General features: G+C 42.1%; 1 long non-coding RNA gene across 1 annotated transcript in view; it reads right to left on the minus strand.

Annotated features, from left to right (window-relative positions):
• LOC311439267 overlaps positions 1-22,444 on the minus strand; it is a 33,544-nt gene that overhangs the window by 5,642 nt on the left and 5,458 nt on the right. Inside the window, exon 2 of the long non-coding RNA XR_014694630.1 lies at positions 3,973-4,065. This is a non-coding gene — a long non-coding RNA (uncharacterized lncRNA). The remainder of the gene's footprint in view (positions 1-3,972; positions 4,066-22,444) is intronic.

The following is a 22,444-nucleotide window of genomic DNA, read 5'->3' on the forward strand; positions in this document are numbered from 1 at the left end:
CTGCAGCCTTCCAGAACCTAAAAGGGGCCTACAGGAAAGCTGGGGAGGGACTCTTTGTCAGGAAGTTTAGTGAAATGACAAGAACTAATGGCTTCAAACTATAGGAGGGTAGATTTCTATTAGGTATTCAGAAGAAATACTTCACTGTGAGAGTGGTGGGGCACTGGAACAGATTAACCAGAAAAGCTATAGATGCTCCATCCCTGGAAGTGTTTAAGGCCAGGCTGGATGGGGCTTTGGGCAACCTGGTCCAGTGGCAGGTGTCCCTGCCCATGGTGGGGGGGAGGGGAAGGGGGGGGGGGGTTGATGACAGACAATTAGCTTGACATTAGATGACAAGATTAGCAAGCATGCATCTGTTCCCCATATTTTTTTTTTTTTTTTCTGGTATGCCATTTGGTCTTTTTTAACAACTGGCTTAAGTAGCTTCTGCCCAGTAACAACAGTGTGTTTATGTCATTGCAAGCAGTGGTGTTGTGTCCTTCCTTCCTTCCTTCCTTCCTTCCTTCCTTCCTTCCTTCCTTCCTTCCTTCCTTCCTTCCTTCCTTCCTTCCTTCCTTCCTTCCTTCCTTCCTTCCTTCCTTCCTTCCTTCCTTCTTTCTCTATGAAATTCCTATAAATATTTTAGTTGGATTAAGCTGAAATGTATCTGTGAGAAACACAGCATAGTGCTACTGTTTATCCTCCTGGCTTACATTTTATCGTTATTGTATTGGTCAGTGACTAGCCATGGATGTGAGGCTATTTACAGACAGAATAATGAGCAGAATGATTATCAAACCTACAAACAATTCTGCTGCTCAGTTCCACTAAAGCCTTTGAGGAGCAGGCAGGTGTCCTCTCCAGTTCTCCTTGCTCTGATGAACAGGAGAGCAGAAGTTTGGGAAGCTGCCTAGAATACAAAAGGAGTCCTTGCATTTATAATTTTATACAGAAAAAAACATTAACTTAAATATTTAACATTGTCAAAGTTCACACATTCCTTCAGTGCTTCATTACTACATTCATATTATTTTTATAGAATAACTTTGAGAAAAGAAAACATAATTAGTTTCTTTTCTCCCAGCTGCAATGTGATGGGTTGTTATGAAACTGTGATTTGCCCAAAATTTACCTCACTTCCTAACAGTCCTAAATATAAAAATGGAAAACTAGATAAGACACACTTTCTATATTATCAGCCCCCAAGCCTTTGGCAAAGAATTACTAATTTGCCAGTCAATATTGACTTTGAAAGTCAGTTCACTACCAGATTTATAATAGCATGTAATCAAACTTTCAGTTGGCACCATGTTTCATTGGTGACATGACATAATCCATTTTCTATGTGTTAAAACTAGGGTAAGCTCTTTTTATTTTTGAAATGTCAAGCATGCAGCCTGACACATTTTGATTGAATTTGGACATCCTGTTGGGCTGTCTGAGAAACTGACTTTTAAAATGGAGCTTATGAAGAGCCTTTGGTACATTTATCTTCACAGCTGTTCCTTTGTTCTGCTCACACAGCATGCTGCAAAGTGAATTTTTTCTTTCAGTTCATAAAATATAACTAGCCAAACATGTTTCTATGTAAAATTTAAAAATAATATCCATGATTAGATAAGAATCAAATAAAAACCTGACAAAAGATGTTCTACCACAAGTTCCATTAGACATCATAAAAGAGGAGAACAGCAGGATAGATCAGAAAAAAAAAAAGGTAAAACATAAAGAGATGAGGGACGAGTAACTGAACAGGGAGAGCTGAATATGAGATGAGACAACAAATTGTAATGGAATTGAAGGACAAAGACTTTAAAAAGGTATAGAAAAGAAAAAAAAAAAAAAAAAAAAAAGACTGAACAGAGGCTGATATTTTTCGAACTGCAAAATAAAAGGTGGAAAAAAGAGCTTTTTTTCAAATTCTTTGCAGTAACTGTTCTGGCCATCTGTGTGGAAGAAGGAAGGAAGGAAGGAAGGAAGGAAGGAAGGAAGGAAGGAAGGAAGGAAGGAAGGAAGGAAGGAAGGAAGGAAGGAAGGAAGGAAGGAAGGAAGGAAGGAAGGAAGGAAGGAAGGATGGATGTGTGTATGGGCAGATTTACTAGTCAATCCTTATGCCATTAATATGCCTTACTTTGTAAGAGTAACTGTAGGTATCTGGACATTAAGGAGCAATATTTAATTTTAGAAATTGTAGATTGCCAGAAGTAATTTTTTTTTCTTTAGAAAATTTCTCTTGTGATTATTTTATTCTAGATTAAGATACATTCAACTTTTATTTTTCTTTGTCATAGAGAGACCATTCAGTCATATTATGATCAGTGACAGGAATTCCATTACAACAAAAGCATTGCAAAAGATAACATTCTGAACAATTCACCTTTCTCCAACATGTAAAAAAAGGTTTTTGCCCAACATTCAGAGAAGATGCAGAAGGATTTGTAGCAGAACCCCTTGTTTTAGCCTGTATTATACAAATTCTGGGCCAAAGTTTGTCAGAATGTTTCACAAGCGTGTTAGATTCTCATTTACTTTTGGAATGACCTTAGAAAGGTTAGCATCTACACTAACCAGACTCCACCATGCTCTCCATTCTGCTCCCCATTTATATTTCTGTAAAGTCCTTACAATATTATAACAGATTTCACATAACTCTTATTAATAAATTATATAAACGGGTATACACTGCTGCAGGTTTAACTGTTTTCTAGTGGTCATTGAAACACAGGATTGGCAGATCTATGACCTGGGATGGTGCTTCATTAGCATATCCAACCTCTCATTTTGTGGTAGGGGAAAAATACTTAATCTTCCTTTAACTTCAATTTAAAGTGAAGTCCAATTGTAGTTCCAAGAGTAGTGATTTTAGTCCTCAGACAACCATATAGCCTCCTGCAAGGAGTCAGAATTTAGGTTTTAACCAAGTTTGTCACTGAACCCATCAAGGCCCTGGAACGTGTCCAGAGAAGGGCTACAAAACTGGTGAGGGGTCTAGAACACAAGTCCTATGAGGAGCATCTGATGGAGCTGGGGTTGCTTTTTAGTCTGGAGAAGAGGAGGCTCAGGGGAGACCTCGTTGCACTCTGCAACTTCCTGAAGGGAGGTTGTGATGAGGAGGGTTTCAGCCTCTTCTCTCAGATAACTAATGATAAGACTTGAGGAAATGGCCACCAGTTGTGCCTGGGGAGATTTAGATTAGATATCAGGAAAAACTTTTTTTTTTTTTTTAAAGAATGGTCAGGCACTAGAACAGCCTGCCCAGGGAGGTGATGGAGTCACCATCACTCACGGTGTTCAGGAAGTGCCTGGAAGAGGTTTTTTGAGATGATTTAGTAGCTTAGTGCGTAGTATTGGTGATAGGAGGATGGTTGGACTAGATGATCTTATAGGCCCTTTCCAACCTTGCGTTTCTATGATTATATGATTCTATAATAAATGATATTGTACACGAGTAACACAAGCTTAAAAGACATTATGTCAACAGAAAAAAAAAATATATATATATATATTTATATTATTCAAGGTCATATACATGTGAAAGAAGTCATTATATTGTAATCCCCAAATCCAAAAATCATGGAATAAATCATAGAATTATAGAATGTGTTCAGAGATATTAATAAGCTATTTATACAGTTCACATAAACACCACTTAACACAAAAAGATTATGAACTCAACCCCTCAGGCTTGCATATATACTCAGACTATCTTCTATATTCTAAGGCAAAGCCTGGTATTTTATTATTTTAATCATGCAATCATATATAATGGGCTAATTTACTTCACTGGCTCATTAAAATCCTTGCTGATACTTGTTTACTGTTACCCTCTTCTTGCCCCCAAATATTTTTAATACAGATTAGGAAAATAAATAAAAACTACTCAAATTATGCTAGCAAAATAAAAGTTATTTTCTGGTCATTTTATGTCCTGATATTACCATAATCTACCTCTTACAGATATCCAGAGATGCATAGGGCATTTCACCTCACCTCTCTTGCTCCAGACAAACATCACAGTACAGCCATCAGCTGTTCCTTCCAACTGGAAAGCCATTTTCCTGTGAAAACTGTCCTGAGAAAGATCTGCAAAGGTAAAAGGTCTCCCAGTTGGCCAGGCAATGACAGGGAAATTAACTTCACAGACCCAGAGTTTCTGCTGCAGCCATAGTATGAGGTGATGAAGGATTTATGGAAGCATGTGGGCAAAGATAACAAATCTACATGGCTGCTTTGATAAAGAATCTTCCATAGCAAGCTTGGTTGATTCTATTATGTGTTAATAAAGATGGCTCACTATACTTCTGAAGCATCCTTAAAGTTTTGTCTCATTTTGTTTTATTTTATTTTTTTTCATACATTGTGCTTTAGGGCAACAGGACCTGGTGTTTTCTTGCTAAATGATTTATATAAGCTGTGATTTAACCTTATTACTAGTAAGATCTTTGTGAAAATCTTTCAAGGAAGACTTTAAACTAAGACTCAGCTGTTATGCAGCTTCGTAACTCAGAAGGACAAAATGTGTTCCCATAAGGACTTTCCATTTATAGGAAAAATCATAAACAGTAAAGGAAGGGAGCTGATTAGATTTCATGATAGAGAAGAAGGTGAGAAAATTGATAACACTATGAAACACTCATATACCCAATTAAAGAAATTAGCATCCTCTCAGATAACACTCTTTTGTTCATATGAATATATGAGGAGTCTCTTTGCATCTATTTTGCTAAAAATAAATTGATTTTGTGTGGCTTGAAGGTCTAGACTTTTATTATATGCAATGATCACCACCACTCTGTTTACTTTACTGCACATTAATTGTAAGAACTACATTCTTCACAACTAGTAAGATTCCTTAAGCAAACACCCAATTTGCAACCACATATTTTTGCAAATGGAGATTTTTATATTTTTTTAGATGGACCACTCAGATAAGCAAACATGTTTTACAAAGAAATATAATTAAATAAATAATCATAACCTATTTTTATCCACCCGCACTCATCTTATGACCAAAGCATGTTTTATTTGTTTGCAGGTCTGATCTATCATCACATTAGGGTATCCAGAGATAACCTAGTATAGCAGCTAGCATGAATTAGTCATTGTTAGCATAGTTGTTAGTATGCTAACTCCACTTTAACTGTTGTTTGTTGTTGTTGTTGTTTTGTTTGTTTTATGTAGCAGAAATAGCAAAAATATGGCCTATACTAAACAACAGCATAGATTGAAAGCTGCTTATCTGATCAGTAATTTATATATCATTTTGGGAAAGGTAAGAAGGATAGCATATCAGAGAGTGAGCAACAAAAAAATAAAATAAAATAAAATAATCAGTATATCAGTAATAGATTCAGTCATGTTCTGAAGGAAGCTGGTCACAGATGCCAAATGAACACACTGCCTGGACATGCTGTGTATGCTGTGTTCTTAGACAACAGCACACAAATTTTGGAGACTCATTGACAGCTTCCTCCTCCATAGCAGAAAAAGGATTAGGAGACACTTCTATGAAACACAGAAGACTAATCTAAAAATCAGGATTCCTGATTAAACAAGCCAAAGCACAAATACAGAGCTGGGGACAAATCCTAGGGACAGACCTTAAGGTTTAAAAATAGATGAAATGAAGATTATACTTTTTCTACAAAGAGGTAGAGAAGCTGAGTTCACAAGTGAGTTTTTCCAGTCACAAAATAAGGAAAACAGTGGAGCAAGGAATTACCTCTAGATGCCTTGAATATTACTCTCACCGTATGTTATTGCCAGTATTGTCATGATGCTTGTGGAGGCTCTTTTCCCATGAACCTTCCACTCACTGCAGGCTCCATGCTGCCAAAGCCCTACAGCTCACTTTTCTGCAGAAACCTGCAAAAAGTCATGCCTTTTGTGTAAAAGAAGAAGCCATTGGAAGTTTAAAAAAATGTAGTCTCTTCCGCTCCCCAGGGTTTTTTTTTCACTTGCTGTGCAGTCACACATATTTACATATGTGTGTATTAAAAATAAAAAGCGTATGAGTCATCACGTGGCATTCTTACAAGAAATGTACACTGAGGAAAGGTAGGTCAAGAAGAGCCGTAAAGGAGAAAACATGTTGAAAGCAAAACTCACGTGTTTGCTACAAAGCTACAGCCTTGTCTGTGAGGTACTCTATGGACATGGGAGCTGCTGGATGAACTCTGCATCATTTGTCATACTGCAGTACTACAGCCACTGATCTGAGGAAATGCTGCTGTGCTATCCAGTGAGGCAGAAACCATGATTAAATCTTCATTCTCATTCTGTAGGTACTTTTGGGAAAATAAAAATAAAATAAAAATAAATCATTTTTTGTCTAGTAGTTGGCAGTAACTAGGTTCTATACCCTCTGTGAAAACAGCACCCATGGAAAAGAAAGGTACAAACCCACTTTTCTTTCACTTTGCACAACAGGGTAGTGATATGCATACTTGGGTGCATACAAGAAGCAACAGCTAATCATTTGACATCCTTCAAGGTATTCAAGGTATATAAAGTGGAAAAAGTGACCAGCATATGCCTGTCCTTTAGCCATATACATGCAAAGCAAGGTAGAGTAGGTTTCCCACAGGAAAATAAAGTTATTATGGAACCTATATACCTACAAAGTGAATGGATTAAAATTCTAAATTTTACTGTTTATGTTCAAAGCCATGTACTGTCTTTACCTGCCAGGTGGAATTGAGGCCCCAAGAAAAACACTAGGGATGAGATCTTTAGATGTTGTTCAGAAGAATGAATGCTATAGCAGGCAGTTAGGAATTTTAACTCTGCTTAAAACCAAAGGCCTGAACAAAGACTGTTTTACAAGAAAATGAATGTCATCCTCTCTTCCATCTCCAATTTCCATCTAAAAAGAAAATGAAGCAAAAGGGGAACTTGGGCTGCCACAAACCTGCACACCAGCAGTGAAGGCAACAGTGTCATTTTTCTGTCTCAGCAGGAGTTAATTTATCAAACTTATCTATTGATTATAAGAAATTTTGAATCTGTGAATGCTAAAATTTGGAGTTATGACACTGCCAATGTAGTGAAGTAAACATTTAAATTGCCTGAATTCAAAATAGGAAGCGACACAGCAGCGTGTCAGTTTTAATATGTGACATTCAGCAACATGAATGGCATTGTAGTGTGCATGTCCATTTCTGGGATCAGATAAATACTCTGATCAGATGCAGAGTATTTACAGGGCAGCGAGCCAATTTTGCCATCCTACTGGATTATTAAGGGAAAAAAGAAAAAAAAAAAAAAAAAAAAAAGGAGTAGAGTAAAGATGAAATAATGGCTATCATGTTCATATTTCAGAAATATTAGTTTGACTGGAGCGGTGTTCTCAGGATCAATGTGGGGAAAGAAAAAGACAGTCTGGGGAATGCTGGGTCTCAGAGAAAACAATCTGTGGAATGGTGGGTCTCAGGGAAAAGATCTTACTTTCCCTTTGGGAGACCAAGAGACTTGCAGTGCAGACAACCCAGTCTCCTGTTATCACGACAAATCTCAGGAGAAGGGAGAAGGGAAGAAGAATAAAATAGTCTCTGTGCTCATGCAGGGAAAGGGAACACTTTATTAAGGCTGTTAATAATCTCAAAAGGAAATACAGCGATGTGAAGAGTGCTCTTTCACATCCAGGAAGAAGGAAAGAGATCTTGCTTTCAAGAGAACACAGGTTCCTCTTATCCAGTAACATTAAAGTGGCAATTTTGAGTCATTTTTTCTTCTGTGGGCTGAGGGACAGTGTTTGGGGTTTTCTTAAAACAAACATCCCAAACCCACAAGCAACTGACCTGGTGGAGTCAGGCTGGTGTGATTTTGAGTACTGACATGGAAGAGCACAGGGAATTTTGTCCAACACGCACCCCAGCATAAAAATTCTCCTGCAACTAAGCAATGCATGAAGAAATGAATAGATAGAGACATGAATGAAGAAATATCTTCATTCAACTTGTAGGTCCAATTTAGAAGAGTCACAGCTGTACCAGTAAATTAAAATGTTGTGCTTGTCCATTTAGATTAACAGTAACAGCTTTCACAAACAACCTGTATTTCACATAGCTGCAATACAAAAAACCAACCAACCAACCAACAACAACAACAACAACAACAAACAAAACAAAACAAAAAAAAACACTATTATATATCACTTAGGAACATCATTACTAATTGCAACTGACATATAACAAACAACATGTTACCACTGCCCCATTTCTCCTCTGAAACATGGTGTAGTGATGCACAATTAAGCCAAAAAAGCCATTTCCGTTATAAAAAATACTGTTTCTACAATGGCTTCTTGCAAAAAAAACTTTTGAGGAAAATTATCTCAGGTAGTGGTAGTCCATTTTGTGCATCTGTAGCTTGACATACAGAACATTTGTCTTTGCAGAAGCATGGGACACTGTCATCACAAGCCATCCAGATAGCCAAGAAGTTCAAGTTCTTCATATCTTAGTAAGACTCTTATTGTGGTATGAAAACTAAGCAAATAAACAAGAGACTTTTAAAGCAAGAGACTTTAAGTGTTGCAGAACAAGAAACATCTTTGCAAGTTATGGAGGAAAGACTAGATTAAAATCCTGGTTGCTAACACTAATGGCTTTTCTGTGTTGATTTACACTTGAATTTGTTGCCTGATAGTTAGTCTAAAAGAGATTTAGAAGCATCTTGAATGTCTGTGTTCACGCAACCTGTACTTTTGAATATCATATTCACTGCATGTTTAGAGATTACCAAAACCAAATCAAAACCAAAAAGAAAGATAAAATATGCAATCATGTTTTCATAGATTACAAAGAATTGTCCACAGTATCTGTAGAACAGAAGAACACATTTACAGTTCAGCTTTTTGCACCAACTATCCATACATACTGACATGTAGGGGCTCGGTGATGCACATGTACTACCCAGTATTGATTGCACTGCTGAAGTTTACCTCTGCATACTACACAACAGCTGTAGCTACAGGAATTTGAATTGCCATCAAATAGAGAAGAACAAAATACTTTTGTTGGAGAAGCAAAAGTTCTTAGATAGAAACATTATAACAAGCATCTGATGCAAAGCACTTTCCCACTCACAGTAGGTTTCTAAAAATCATATTTAGAACAGATGCAACCCTCTGCAGTGGGACCTCCTGTCAGCCAGAATGTTCAGATAGATCTGTTTAGAGACAACCCAAATACAAAAAGGCTTGTAAACAGCTTTCTGCTGTTTCCCTGTGGGGTAGGTCTTCACTTTCAGGCTTGTTTTTAGGCAAGTCAGTGGCTTTCTGAGTTGCAGTAAACTCTATACTCTCTCCTCTTAGACCTGAGATTTTCTCTCTCCATCATTTCAGAGATAACTTTCTGCTTGACTGAATGTCCTAGCTGCTCATAGTGGCAGACTCCAAGTTCTTTTCACTCCCATTCTCACTGTCTTCTCTCCCTAGCCACACCCAGTCTCCTTCCGCAGAAGACTTCCATCTGAGTAGCTGTTACTGAAGGAACATAACATGTCACTGAGAACATACCACTCAGACTGTTGCTGTTTGTCAGAAATAATTTTAGAAGCTAAAGCATCCTGGCTGAAAACCAAGAGGAAAAAAGTTTTCTATGAAATGTCATTTTGGGTGGAAAACATTGCTGCATCTGAAATCCAGTTTTGCACCAAGAGTTTTCAAGGACACATTCTGACAAATTCTTGTAAGGGAGAATGCAGAAGGCAAAACTTCTGTTTCAAGGATAGTGACTCATATTACTTGACATAACTAATGTTGCTTTTCAAAACCAGCATGTCTGTTTTTAATGTCAACACATATGTTGCACAATGAGCTGCAATGTGAATACTCCAAATTTTGCAACTGTTTATAAAAAGCAGAAAGGTAAAATATTACTCAGCTGTAAACCACAAGCATGAAGACTGCAAATGACAAGGGGAAGAGTTTTGATTTGATTGAGTAATCATCCAGCTGATTTGTGTGAGCTGTCCACTGCAACTACAAAGCAAAATTCAAGCCTGCTCAGTTAGTATTCCAGTTTCCTGAGACCTACCTGAATTTCACCCATAGTAAATAAAAGAAATGTAGAGTCTTAAGGCATGCTTTCATTTTACTGACTCCATTCCAAGGAGGGAGTACTATTCCTGGTACTTAGGCCACAGAGAAAGCTGAGGAGCAGACACTTGTGAATTTGGGCCATGGTGAGGAAGGAACATAACTTGAAAGTCATGATGCTAGGAGGAATAAAGAAGATACGGTTGTCAAGCACTAGTCTTTCCTCCCAGAATTCTCATACGCTTTATCCAGCAACTTCTTCTTTCTTGTTCATTTATCATTAAGGTCCAGTAACAGCAAATGGCATGCCTAATTTTTCTAGCCTTCTTAATAGGCAGCCATATTGGGAAGTCAAATTGTTTTTCTTGATAATCTCACTCTCAGGAAAATGTAAGTCTGCTTCTTTGGCAAATGCTTCAGTCTCTAGGCTGGATTTACATTTCCATTACCTGCTTCTTTATTTTTAAAAGATAATAGGTAGTCAGTTGCCCAACCCTAAGAAGGCAGTTTGGTTGGGTACATCTCTATGCTTTTTAATTACACTGCATTACACTGCATTTACACAACATTACACTGCAGATAATGCACTAAGCCACACAGGAGCAACCCTTCTCTTATCTAGTGTTTAGTAGGAAGACCTGGAGCCACTAACTTCTTGTAGTTTCCCTCTGCATGTCATTTTTTTTTTTTAATCAGCTTGAATGGGAGTTGGTACTTAAATAAGAGTTGGATACCAAAGTGTCGGTGTAGATCTGTTCATAATTGCTTAAAACCACTTTAAATTTAAGACTGCAGTCCCTTTGTCACTTGAACACTGGAACGCTTCATCACGAATTCCAGCAATTATTCTTTATAATCAAATTGTTATAAGTATCTGATAAAATACCATCAAGCAGTGTTTACACTTGATGTCGTTATCATAATAAATTATTTAAATATTGCCAAAATAGAATCTAGTGAATTTATAAACAATATTTGTCCCAGCAGAGGTAAGAGAGAAATACAGGAGAGTAGTTAATAAAGTGAATAAGGCTCTAAGCAGTGAAGGTACATTCCGTCACTCTGTTTATTCTTTAAATCAAAACTAATGAAAGTGTTCCTTCTAGAGGCACTAGAATGTTAAGCATGACAGAGTTAAAGCTGCTGTATTTCGTGGTGCTGTGCGTGCTTCCCATGTTGGTATTCCTCAGGCAGGACTGTTCTTCTGCCTACAGCACAGGTGAGGTACAGCCATGTCCTTGTAGACTGCTTTGTGTGTAGGAGCTTATCAAAGTTTGAGAAGATACCTTCTCATGCTCTATGCTTCATGCTTCAGCAAGGCCTTTGACTCATTCTCCTACAGTATTTTCCTGGAGAAGCTGGCAGCCCATGACTTGGACGGGTACACTCTTTACTGGATTAAAAACTGGCTAGATGGCTGGGCCTAGAGAGTGGTTCTGAATAGAGTGAAACACAGCTGGCAGCCAGTCATGAGTGGAGTTCCCCAGGGGTCCGTGTTCAGGCGCATTCTCTTTAATATCTTTACTTATGATTTGGATGAGGGAATTGAGTGCACCCTCAGTAGGTTTGCAATGACACCAAGTTGGCTAGTCTTGATCTGCTGGAGAGTAGGAAGACCCTGCAGAGTGACCAAGACAGGCTGGGTCAATGGGCAGAATCCAATGGAATGAGGGTTCAACATGGCTAAGTGCTGGGTCCTGCACTTTGGTCACAACAACCCCATGCAGTGCTACAGGCTTGGGGGAAAGTGACTCAAAATCTGTGCAGAGGAAAAGGATCTGGGGGTGCTAATCATTGTTTGCCTGAACATGAGCTGGCAATGGGCCCAGGTGGCCAAGAAGGCCAACAGCATCCTGCCTTTTATCAGGAATAATGTAGCCAGCAGGATCAGGGAGGTGACCGTCTTCCTGTACTCTGCCCTGGTGAGGCCCTGATGCATGTCCAAAGAAGGGCTAAGAAGCTGGTGAAGGCCTGGAGCACAAGTCCTATGAGGAGTTGCTGAGGGAACTGGGGTTGTTTAGTCTGGAGAAGAGGAGGCTCAGGGGAGACTTTATTGCTCTCCACAACTACCTGAAAGGAAGGTGTGGGGAGCTGGGGGTTGGCCTCTTCTCACAGGTTGCTGGTGATAGGACAAGACGGAATGGCCTCAAGTTGTGCTAGGGGTGGTTTAGGTTAGAAACTGGGGGACATTTATTCTCAGGAAGAGTAGTCAGGCATTCGGACGGGTTGCCTAGGGAAGTGGTGGTGTCATCATCCCTGGGGGTGTTCAAGGAAAAGTTGGACCTGGTGCTTAGGAAAATGATTTAGTAGGTGATATTGGTGGTAGGGGAATGGTTGGACCAGATGATCCTGGAGGTCTTTTCCAACCTTGATGTTTCTATGATTCTGTGTAACACTGATCCAGTTCAGGTCAAAGCCTGAACTGGAAAATGTCACGTGGAACATTTGGAACAAGGTAGATAAGGCTGCAATTTGCAAGGTCCTGTGGTTTTGCCACCTAACCTAACCCATAAAAGTGGCCCAAAAGAAAGCTGGAGAGGGATTCTATCAGGGAGTGTAACCATGGAACACGGAATAATGCCTTTGAACAAAAGAAGGGGAGATTTATATATGATGTGATGTGAGGAAGAAATTCTTCACTCAGAGCACAAAGCACACATGGGAATTAAGGCTAAGGATGCACCTTGCTTCTGTTCTTTTCCATAAAGAATAGAATGAAACTACCAAAAACCCAGTGTTAAAAATAAACCCAGGGCACAGGATGGGAGGTGGAGGGCAGTTCCTGTGGCTGAGGGGCAGCCTTTCTCTCTGGCAAGCCAAATGGCCCAGGGGAGACAGACCCAGAAAAAGGGCCCTCAAAACCCCCAATCCTCCTCCATCTTCAAAGTGAGGGCTTCTTCCAGGCCACTCCTAACATAGCCACCTTTGGCCACACATGGGTCACTCCATCGCAGAGGCTTGCTTAGGTCACAGTGGCCACCACTGCCCCACCTTTGCTCCAGGCTGTATAAAACAGGACCCCTGCAGGTGGCCCAGCATTTGATGAGCTTCTAGGCACTCTGACAGCCAACTTGTGTGGCAGGAAGAAGTCCAGAAGCAGGAAGATGAGTAGCAGGCCTCCTCGGAGTGAGAGGACAGTGATGCAGTCCAAGGAAGCACCAAGAAGGAATGCACCTAGCAAGAAGGAGAAGTGTCATGGGCAGAGGGGTAGCACCTGTAGCACAACAGACACCAGTGCCAAAGGGACCTCTGGCGTGCAGCCCACAGACACCTACAGGCAGTACAAGTGGCACTGCAACGACACAGGGAACAGGTCGCCCCCTCAGCCATACAGCAACAGGGGGCCTGAGCCTTCCCATTGGCACAATGATGGTATGGCGCGAAGGCAGGAGTGTCAGCCAGACAGCCATGGGGAGCAAAGGCATGCCTGTCATCTAGAACACAGTGTGGGACCCAGAATGGCCGTAAAACAGACGGCAGCGTCGAACCCAGGCAAGGAAATGAACTGCACAGTGGCATGGGACGTAGGCACAGAACTGGATGACCCCCTGGTTCAGCACCCCCTGGCCTGAAAACATTCTAGATGGAAGGCATCCCATTTGGGCGGTCCCAGACAAGGACTGGTTTGTCCTTCTGCCAAACACCGTGGAGTCAGATCCACCAGCAGATATGGAGGAACCAATGGAGGTGGATCCATCTCGGCCAGACCAGATCTCTGACTATCCTGGCATGTCTTCACTCTCTGCCATGCGAGCACACCAGCAGTGTTGTGGGAGTTCCCAGTGAGCTCCCTACTCATCGTGCAGGCTCCATCCCCAGAATTAGCTTGAAGCCACCAAATGCCATGGACATCCTGCAGGCTCACCTGCAAGATGTCCTGGTAATAAAGAACTCTGCTGCTAATTTTTAGGGGCTGTGTGTGTGCTCATTCCCATCCCCCAGCCCTTCTGCATAGAGCCTCGAGGAAGAGCAGAAGAGAGGACTGAGCTTCCTTTGAGCTGCTGCACTGGGGTGACAGGAGAAGTCCCTGAGGGCTACCATGCGCCTTTAACATTTGTGAAAATAGACTGAGGGGTGAAAATAGTAGTGTGTAAGAAATTATAGGTGGCCAATTTCTTATATTAGGTTTCTATATCTGAGTAATTGGTAACAATGGACTTGGAGAAGGCTGAGGCACTCAACAACTTCTTTGCCTCTGACTGCACTGGTAGATGGATTTCCCAAATCTTTCAATTCCCTGAACCTGTAGATGAAGGCTTGGGGAGCAAAATCACACCCACTGTAAGCACTGTAAGTGAAGAACAGGTTCGACACCACCTGATGAATATAAACAGGTACAGGTCTATGGGACCTGATGACATGAATCCCAGGGGCCTGAGGGAACTGGTTGATGGCATTGTCAAGCCTCTCCTCATCCTAGCTGAAAAGTCCTGGCATTTGGGCAATGTCCCTGGTGAGTGGAAAATGGAAACGTTATGCCCCTACTCTTCAACAATTAAACCAAAGAATTGAACAAAGAGAACCACTCTTCAACAATTAAAACATGTAGGAGATGTTTCTCTTCAGAAACAGTGGTCAGGCATTGGAATGGTTTGCCCAGGGAAGCGGTTGAGTCACTTTCCCTGGGGGTGTTCAAGAAAAGGTTGGACGTGGTGCTTGCTTAGAGACATGGTTTAGTGGGTAACATTGGTGGTAGGGGGATAGTTGGACCAGATGATCTTGGAGGTCTCTTCCAGCCTTAATGATTCTATGATTCTATGTTTGAAGCACTGTCTCCAAAAGGTCCACTGTGCTACAGCAGGAGTGCAAACCATGCTATACACAGTTAGTGAAACTGGCTTTATAACAGTAAAGACCTGTAGATGAAGGGAGGTGTCACTAAGCTACTGACAACAAGTGGGTCTCCTGTACAACTTGTATCTTGCCAGCAATGAAGAGGATATATGCATATATATGTGCCTGTGTACACATAACGTGAATATCCTATGGCCAAACACGGATACACACATACATATATATATGCATATATGCTTATGCATACACACATATCTCTGTATTCTTTTTAGAAATATGAGACTGTGAAGCCACAGATGACGTGAAGCTGTTCATATGCATGTGAGAGGATGGAAATGGCTGCAGAACAACATATAGACATTTCAGGTGTGGCCCACCTGATTTTCTGTGAAGAATAATAGTGTTAATAAAGTTTTAAATACAGGTAGAAAGAGCTAAAAAAGGGCTAGAAAACAATGACCTCAGCCTGTCTTAGAGATGTCTACAGGGTCTCTAGATTTCATAAGTGATCAATAATAGTGGTGATGATTAAAAAGAGTCATTTTCTGAATTGTAACCTTGTTAAGCACATTCACCGTACTACATGGAACAATTCTTTGGCCAGTATTTCCTTGGGAACCATTTCATGTATAATTAAAGGGTTTGTGTCTCCTCTTCTCCCACAGCCAAGAGCTTCTCTCTCTTGCCTCAAGCAGTGGGTTTTTCATTTAACACTCCAGTGCCTCACCAATAATAAAAAGTCAAATCACCCAGACCACTGAATGGGAATGATTTTTTTCCAGGGTGTGACCTTCAAGCTGTTAAACAAATTCACAAAACAAACTAAAGTTTGCTTCTCTCTTTCAGGTGAAAAATTGCAGAGTGCACAGTCAAAACTGTTGCAAAATCAGATTGTAATATGATGTGTTCCTCTCAGAGGCCATGGTCTACAAAAGCCCACTGAAGTATTACAGTTTGCACTCCAGTATGTGAATATTTCCATTGATTGCAATAGGATTTAAACAAATTGTAGGTGCTTTGGTGAGCAGAGATAGTCAATAGATACTTGTTATAATAGATACTTGGTAAGTGAGTAGTTAAAGTTTTCTTAGAGTTCAGGCTGAATACGGGAGCTTTTGATGTCTATATTGTTCTAGAAATACTAGGCTAACTGAGCATTTTCCTTTGTATTTGTATTACTTGTACTTATTCGCTACCTTACTTCAGGTAAGTTTCTCAGGCTTACCTCTAGAGAAAGTTCATTTACCTGAGAGATCAGAAAAAAATGCTTGTGATATGCAAAATCTTCTTTTCTTAAATCACTAGTGGTAGCACAACCTACTACAACCCTGTGTTTTTTCATTTACTTTAGAAAAAGTGTTTTTGATCTATGTAAATTTCAATATGGTGAAGAATTGTACTGGGTCTGTCTGGAATGTTAACTTTCCCGGCAGCAGCCCATACAGTGCCGTACTCTGTACTTGTAGCTGGAATAGCAGTGTTATCACACCAGTGTTGTGTCTACTGCTGAGCAGCAGTGGCACAGCATTGGGCCTTTCTCTAACCCTCCTAGGGGGTGGGCAAAAAGTGAGGAGAGAAACATCACTAGGGCAGCTGACCTAAACCAATCAAAGGGATATTCCATACCATGTGGTGTCACACTCAGCAATAAAAGGTGGAAACAGGAAGAAGAGGGGTGTGGTGGGCTCTCGTTGAGACGACGTCGGTCCTCCTCTCGAACACCGGCTGCGTGCGTTGAGGCCTTGCTTCAAGGACGTAGTCAATCATCGCTCATTTGTGGGAAGTAGAGAGTAATTTCTTTCCTCTGCACTTCCATATAGCTTTCATTTATTTTGTTTGTTTGTTTTCCTCCCTTTTTCCCCTTTCCCTTTTATTTCCCCTTAGTTAAATTGTTTAGTTCATGGTAGTCTTTATTTCATTATTATAATTATTTCCCTTTAATTAAATTATCCTTATCTCAACCCGTGAGTTGTTCTTTGCTTTACTTCTCCCCCTCCTCATCTAAAGGAGGGGGAGTGAGAGAGCGGTTGTGGGGTTTAGCTGCCCAGCACGGTAAAACCACCACAGTCCTTTTTGGCGCCCAACATGGGGCTCGAAGGGTTGAGATAACAATAGAATTGATTAAATGCATACAACTAACACACTTGCTTGCTAGTAACCATGTACATTGCCCTGTTAATAATAATAGCTTTGTTCATATGTCATGCAATCCGTGTCATATTCTCCTTTCTCCTATATATCCGATCCGACAAAGTGCTACAATCTGTGTTCACTGTTTTTAATTCGCTGTGCTGCCAAGCACTGACCTTGGTTTTAATCTGGAATTCAGGCTCTGCGCTGTTATCATTTGGGTCCCATGGAAACTATCTTTCAGAGAATATTCAGAACTACACTGCCTTCCTTTTCTCATCTGGACACCAGTTTATTAATAATATTAGGAATGGTACCTTTCCCTTCTTTCACAGTGGGCTAATTACAACAGTTTGGGAGTATTTTGAAGATCCATCTGTAACCCATGTATTGCTATTTCTAATTCTGAATAACAGGTTTCATTTTCTCTCTAAGATTAGTCGATTGTTTAGAAAACTTATTTGGGAATCTGTCCTGAAACAGTCTTGTGGTGAGTGGCACGGTGTGTGGGATGATGTTAGCAGATACCTGTCACGAGTGTCTCCTCCAATAGTTTTGAACTTCACCCCTGAGCAAGTGCTAAATCCTAAAAACTTGGTAGAATGTTTGAGAGTTGTATGTCCTGACCCTGATAATGCCGGAGAACAACAGCTTGCAGCATTGTGCTGGGTCCTGGTTTATTCCTATCAAACAGTGTTTAACATCATCCAGCAATTTGAAGAGCGGGAGGAAGTCTCTGAATCTGATGACCAAGTAACACATGCTGTGGCTGACCCAGAGGACCAACCAACTATGGTATCAGTCGCCCCCATAGTCAAGTCAAAACAATGGAAACGGAGGTCAGCTCGTTTAGTAAGGGAAGAAGGCTCTCCTAAGAAGGAGGGAGAAGGGGAATTGGCAGGCACCTCTAAAGCAGAGCCATCACAAAAACAGCAGGAAGACGAGACGGAAATCATAAAGGAATCAGAAATCACTCGATCCTTATCCCTGAGTGAGATGCGAGAAATAAGAAAGGATTATGGTCGACGCCCAGGTGAACACATCCTCACTTGGCTGCTCCGATGCTGGGATGCTGGGGCTAGTAGCCTACAATTAGAAGGCAATGAAGCCAAGCAGCTGGGATCCCTCTCTAGAGAAAGGGTAATCGACAAAGTAATCGGGAGAGGAGCACAGGCCCTCAGCCTCTGGAGACGACTCCTGGCAGCTATCAAAGAAAGATATCCCCATAAGGAAGATATTGTATATCACATAGGCAAGTGGACCACTGTGGATAAAGGTCTCCAGCATCTGCGGGAATTAGCTGTGCGGGAGATGATTTATAGTGATTTGGACAATGCCCAGACACCTCAAGACCCCGATGAAGTCCAGTGCACAACATCCATGTGGCGTAAATTTGTGCGGAGTGCACCATCAGCACATGCCAGTACCCTGGCTGCAATTCGCTGGGACGAGGGGATGGGACCAACAATGTATGATGTCTCCTGCCAGCTTCAACAATATGAAGACAATCTCTCTGCTCCACTACAGTCCTGTGTCTCAGCTGTGGAGAAACTGTCTAAAGGACTTGACAAGCTCGTGGAACAAGTATATTCCCCCTCATTTAGACAGAGTGATACTTCAGCCACTAAGAATCAGCATTCGCCTGCTCAAGAGAGAGAGTACCCAAGACGTACACCACGTGGCACCTTGTGGTTTTATTTGCGTGACCATGGGGAAGATATGAGGAAATGGGATGGTGTACCTACTTCAACCCTAGCTGCTCGGGTACGTGAACTGAAAGGAAATACAGCAGCAAGATGAGGGGCTCCTAAGAGAAATGCTGCTCCAGTTTCTATTGGGCAGTACCCCAGAGGCAGTAGAAGAGCTGATGTTATTCTTGACCATGATGAAGGGACCTCTACCTCTCATTTGCCAGAATTTGTGCATTTGCAAGAATTAAGTGGCAGACGCTCCAGCCAGGACTAGAGGGGCCCTGCCTCTGGCCAGGTAGAGGAGAGGGATAACCGGATTTATTGGACTGTGTGGATCCGATGGCCTGGCACATCAGAACCACAAGAATACAAAGCTTTAGTGGACACTGGCGCACAATGTACCTTAATGCCATCAGGCTACCAAGGGACAGAACTCACCTGTATCCCTGGAGTGACAGGGGGATCCCAACAACTATCTGTACTGGAAGCTGAAGTGAGTCTAACTGGGAATGAGTGGCAAAAGCATCCCATTGTGACTGGCCCAGAGGCTCCGTGTATCCTTGGCATAGACTATCTCAAGAGAGGGTACTTCAAGGATCCAAAAGGATACCGGTGGGCTTTTGGCATAGCCGCTTTGAGCACAGAGAAGATTAGGCAGCTGTCTACCCTACCTGGCCTTTCAGAAGACCCTTCTGTTGTAGGATTGCTGAAGGTTGAAGAACAACAGGTACCAATTGCTACTACAATGGTGCACCGACGGCAATATCGCACCAACCGAGACTCCCTGATTCCCATCCATGAGTTGGTTCACCGACTGGAGAGTCAGGGAGTAATCAGCAAGACTCGCTCACCCTTTAATAGTCCTATATGGCCAGTACAAAAGTCTAATGGCGAGTGGAGGCTAACAGTGGACTATCGAGGCCTGAATGAAGTCACGCCACCACTGAGTGCTGCAGTGCCGGACATGCTAGAACTTCAGTACGAACTAGAGTCAAAGGCAGCCAAGTGGTACGCCACAATCGATATTGCTAATGCATTTTTCTCCATCCCTTTGGCAGCAGCATGCAGGCCGCAGTTTGCCTTCACTTGGAGGGGCATCCAATACACCTGGAATAGGCTGCCCCAGGGGTGGAAACACAGCCTGTCCTGGTTTCAGTTAGAACAGAATTAATTTTCTTCCTAGTAGCTGGTGGAATGCTGTGTTTTGGCTTAGGATGAGAAGAGTGCTGATAACACCCCGATGTTTTAATTGTTGCAGAGCAGTGCTTATACCAAGCCAAGGACATCTCAGCCTTTAGCTCTGTCCTGCCAACAGGCAGGCTGGGGGTGCAGTAAGAGCTGGGAGGGGACAGACCCAGGACAGGTGACCCAAACTAGCCAAAGGGGTATTCCACACCATCTGACGTCATGCTAAACAATATATAGGGGTGGCTAGCCGGGGGGAGGGGGCCGGACTGCTCGGTTAGGCTGGGCATCGGTCAGTGGGTGGTGAGCAATTGCATTGTGCATCACTTGTTTGTACATATTATTATTACTTTCCTATTATCACCATTGTATCATTATTATTATTATTGTTATTATTATTATTATTATTATTATTATTATTATTTTGTTATTATTATTTTCCTGTCTTATTAAACTGTCTTTATCTCAACTCACGGGCTTCACTTTCCATTTCTCTCCCCCGTCCCAGAGAGGGAGGGGGGAGGGTGAGCGAACGGCTGCGTGGTGTTTAGCTGCCGGCCGGGTTAAACCACGACACAGCCCTACCATTTGCCATGGACTGATCCAGTCTGCACTGGAGCAAGGGGGAGCTCCTGAGCACCTTCAGTACATTGACGACATCCTCGTGTGGGGCAACACAGCAGAAGAAGTTTTTGAGAAAGGGAAGAAAATAATCCAAATTCTCCTGAAAGCTGGTTTTGCCATTAAAAAGAGCAAGGTCAAGGGGCCTACACAGGAAATCCAGTTCTTGGGGGTAAAATGGCAGGATGGATGTTGCCATATTCCAATGGATGTGATCAATAAAATAACAGCAATGTCTCCGCCAACTAGCAAAAAGGAAACGCAAGCTTTCCTAGGCCTCGTGGGATTCTGGAGAATGCATGTGCCAGGCTATAGTCAGCTTGTGAGTCCTCTATATCAAGTGACTCTAAAGAGAAACTATTTTGAGTGGGGCCCTGAGCAACAACAGGCATTTGAACAAATCAAACAAGAAATAGCTCGTGCAGTAGCCCTTGGGCCTGTCCGTACTGGACCAGCTGTGCAAAATATACTGTACACTGCAGCTGGGGAGCATGGGCTCACCTGGAGCCTTTGGCAGAAAACCCCAGAAGAAACTCGAGGTCGACCTCTGGGCTTCTGGAGTCGGGGCTATTGAGGATCAGAAGCCAATTACACCCCAACTGAAAAAGAAATACTCACAGCATATGAGGGTGTTCGAGCTGCTTCAGAAGTTGTGGGTACAGAGGCACAGCTCCTCTTGGCACCGCGGCTACCTGTGTTACATTGGATGTTCAAAGAGAAAATTCCCACTACACACCATGCAACTGATGCTACATGGAGTAAGTGGATAGCGTTAATTACACAGCGGGCTCGAATGGGAAAACCCAATCGCCCAGGAATCCTGGAAGAGAATATGGACTGGCTGGAAGGCAGAGATTTCGGAGTGCCAACAGAAGAGGTAACCCGTGCTGAAGAGGCACCACCATACAATGAGTTGCCAGAAGACAGAAAGCAGTATGCGTTGTTTACTGACGGATCCTGCCGTGTGATAGGGAGCCATCGGAAATGGAAAGCTGCTGTGTGGAATCCCATACGACGAGTTGTGGAAGCCGTGGAAGGGGAAGGTGAGTCGAGTCAGTATGCAGAAGTAAAAGCCATACAACTAGCCCTAGATATCGCCGAAAGAGAAAATTGGCCAGTATTGTATCTTTATTCTGACTCATGGATGGTGGCAAATGCTCTGTGGGGGTGGCTGCAGCAATGGAAAGAGAGCAACTGGCAGCGCAGAAGTAAACCTATCTGGGCTGCTACCCTGTGGCAAGATATTGCTGCCCGGGTAGAAAACCTGGATGTTAAAGTACGTCATGTAGATGCCCACATGCCCAAGAGTCGCACTACTGAAGAACATCAGAACAACAAAGAAGTGGATCGAGCTTCAAAAATTGAAGTGGCTCAGGTGGACCTAGACTGGGAACGTAAGGGTGAGCTGTCTGTAGCTCGATGGGCCCATGAAACATCAGGACATCTGGGGAGGGATGCCACTTACAGATGGGCTCGTGATCAAGGGGTGGACTTGACCATTGAGGCCATCACACAGGTTACCCATGAGTGTGAGACCTGTGCTGCAATCAAGAAAGCCATGAAGGTAAAATCTCCCTGGAACAGGGGGAGATGGCTAGGGTTTCAATATGGTGAGGCCTGGCAAATTGACTATATCGGACCACTCCCAAAAACTCGCCAAGGCAAACGGTACATACTCACCATGGTAGAAGCAACTACTGGGTGGCTGGAAACATACCCTGTAAACCATGCCACAGCCCGAAACACTATCTTGGGCCTGGAAAGACAAGTATTGTGGCGTCATGGTACACCAGAGAGAATTGAGTCTGACAATGGGAGTCATTTCCGAAACAATCTTGTTACCTCCTGGGCAAAGAGGCATGGTATTGAGTGGGTGTACCACATCCCTTATCACCCACAAGCCTTTGGGAAGATTGAGAGGTACAATGGATTGTTAAAGACTATGTTACGAGCATTAGGTGCTGGGACGTGGAAACAATGGGACACAAATCTACCAGAA

This window comes from Aythya ferina, assembly GCF_964211825.1.
Source record: "Aythya ferina genome assembly, chromosome: 1".
NCBI lineage: Eukaryota > Metazoa > Chordata > Aves > Anseriformes > Anatidae > Aythya > Aythya ferina.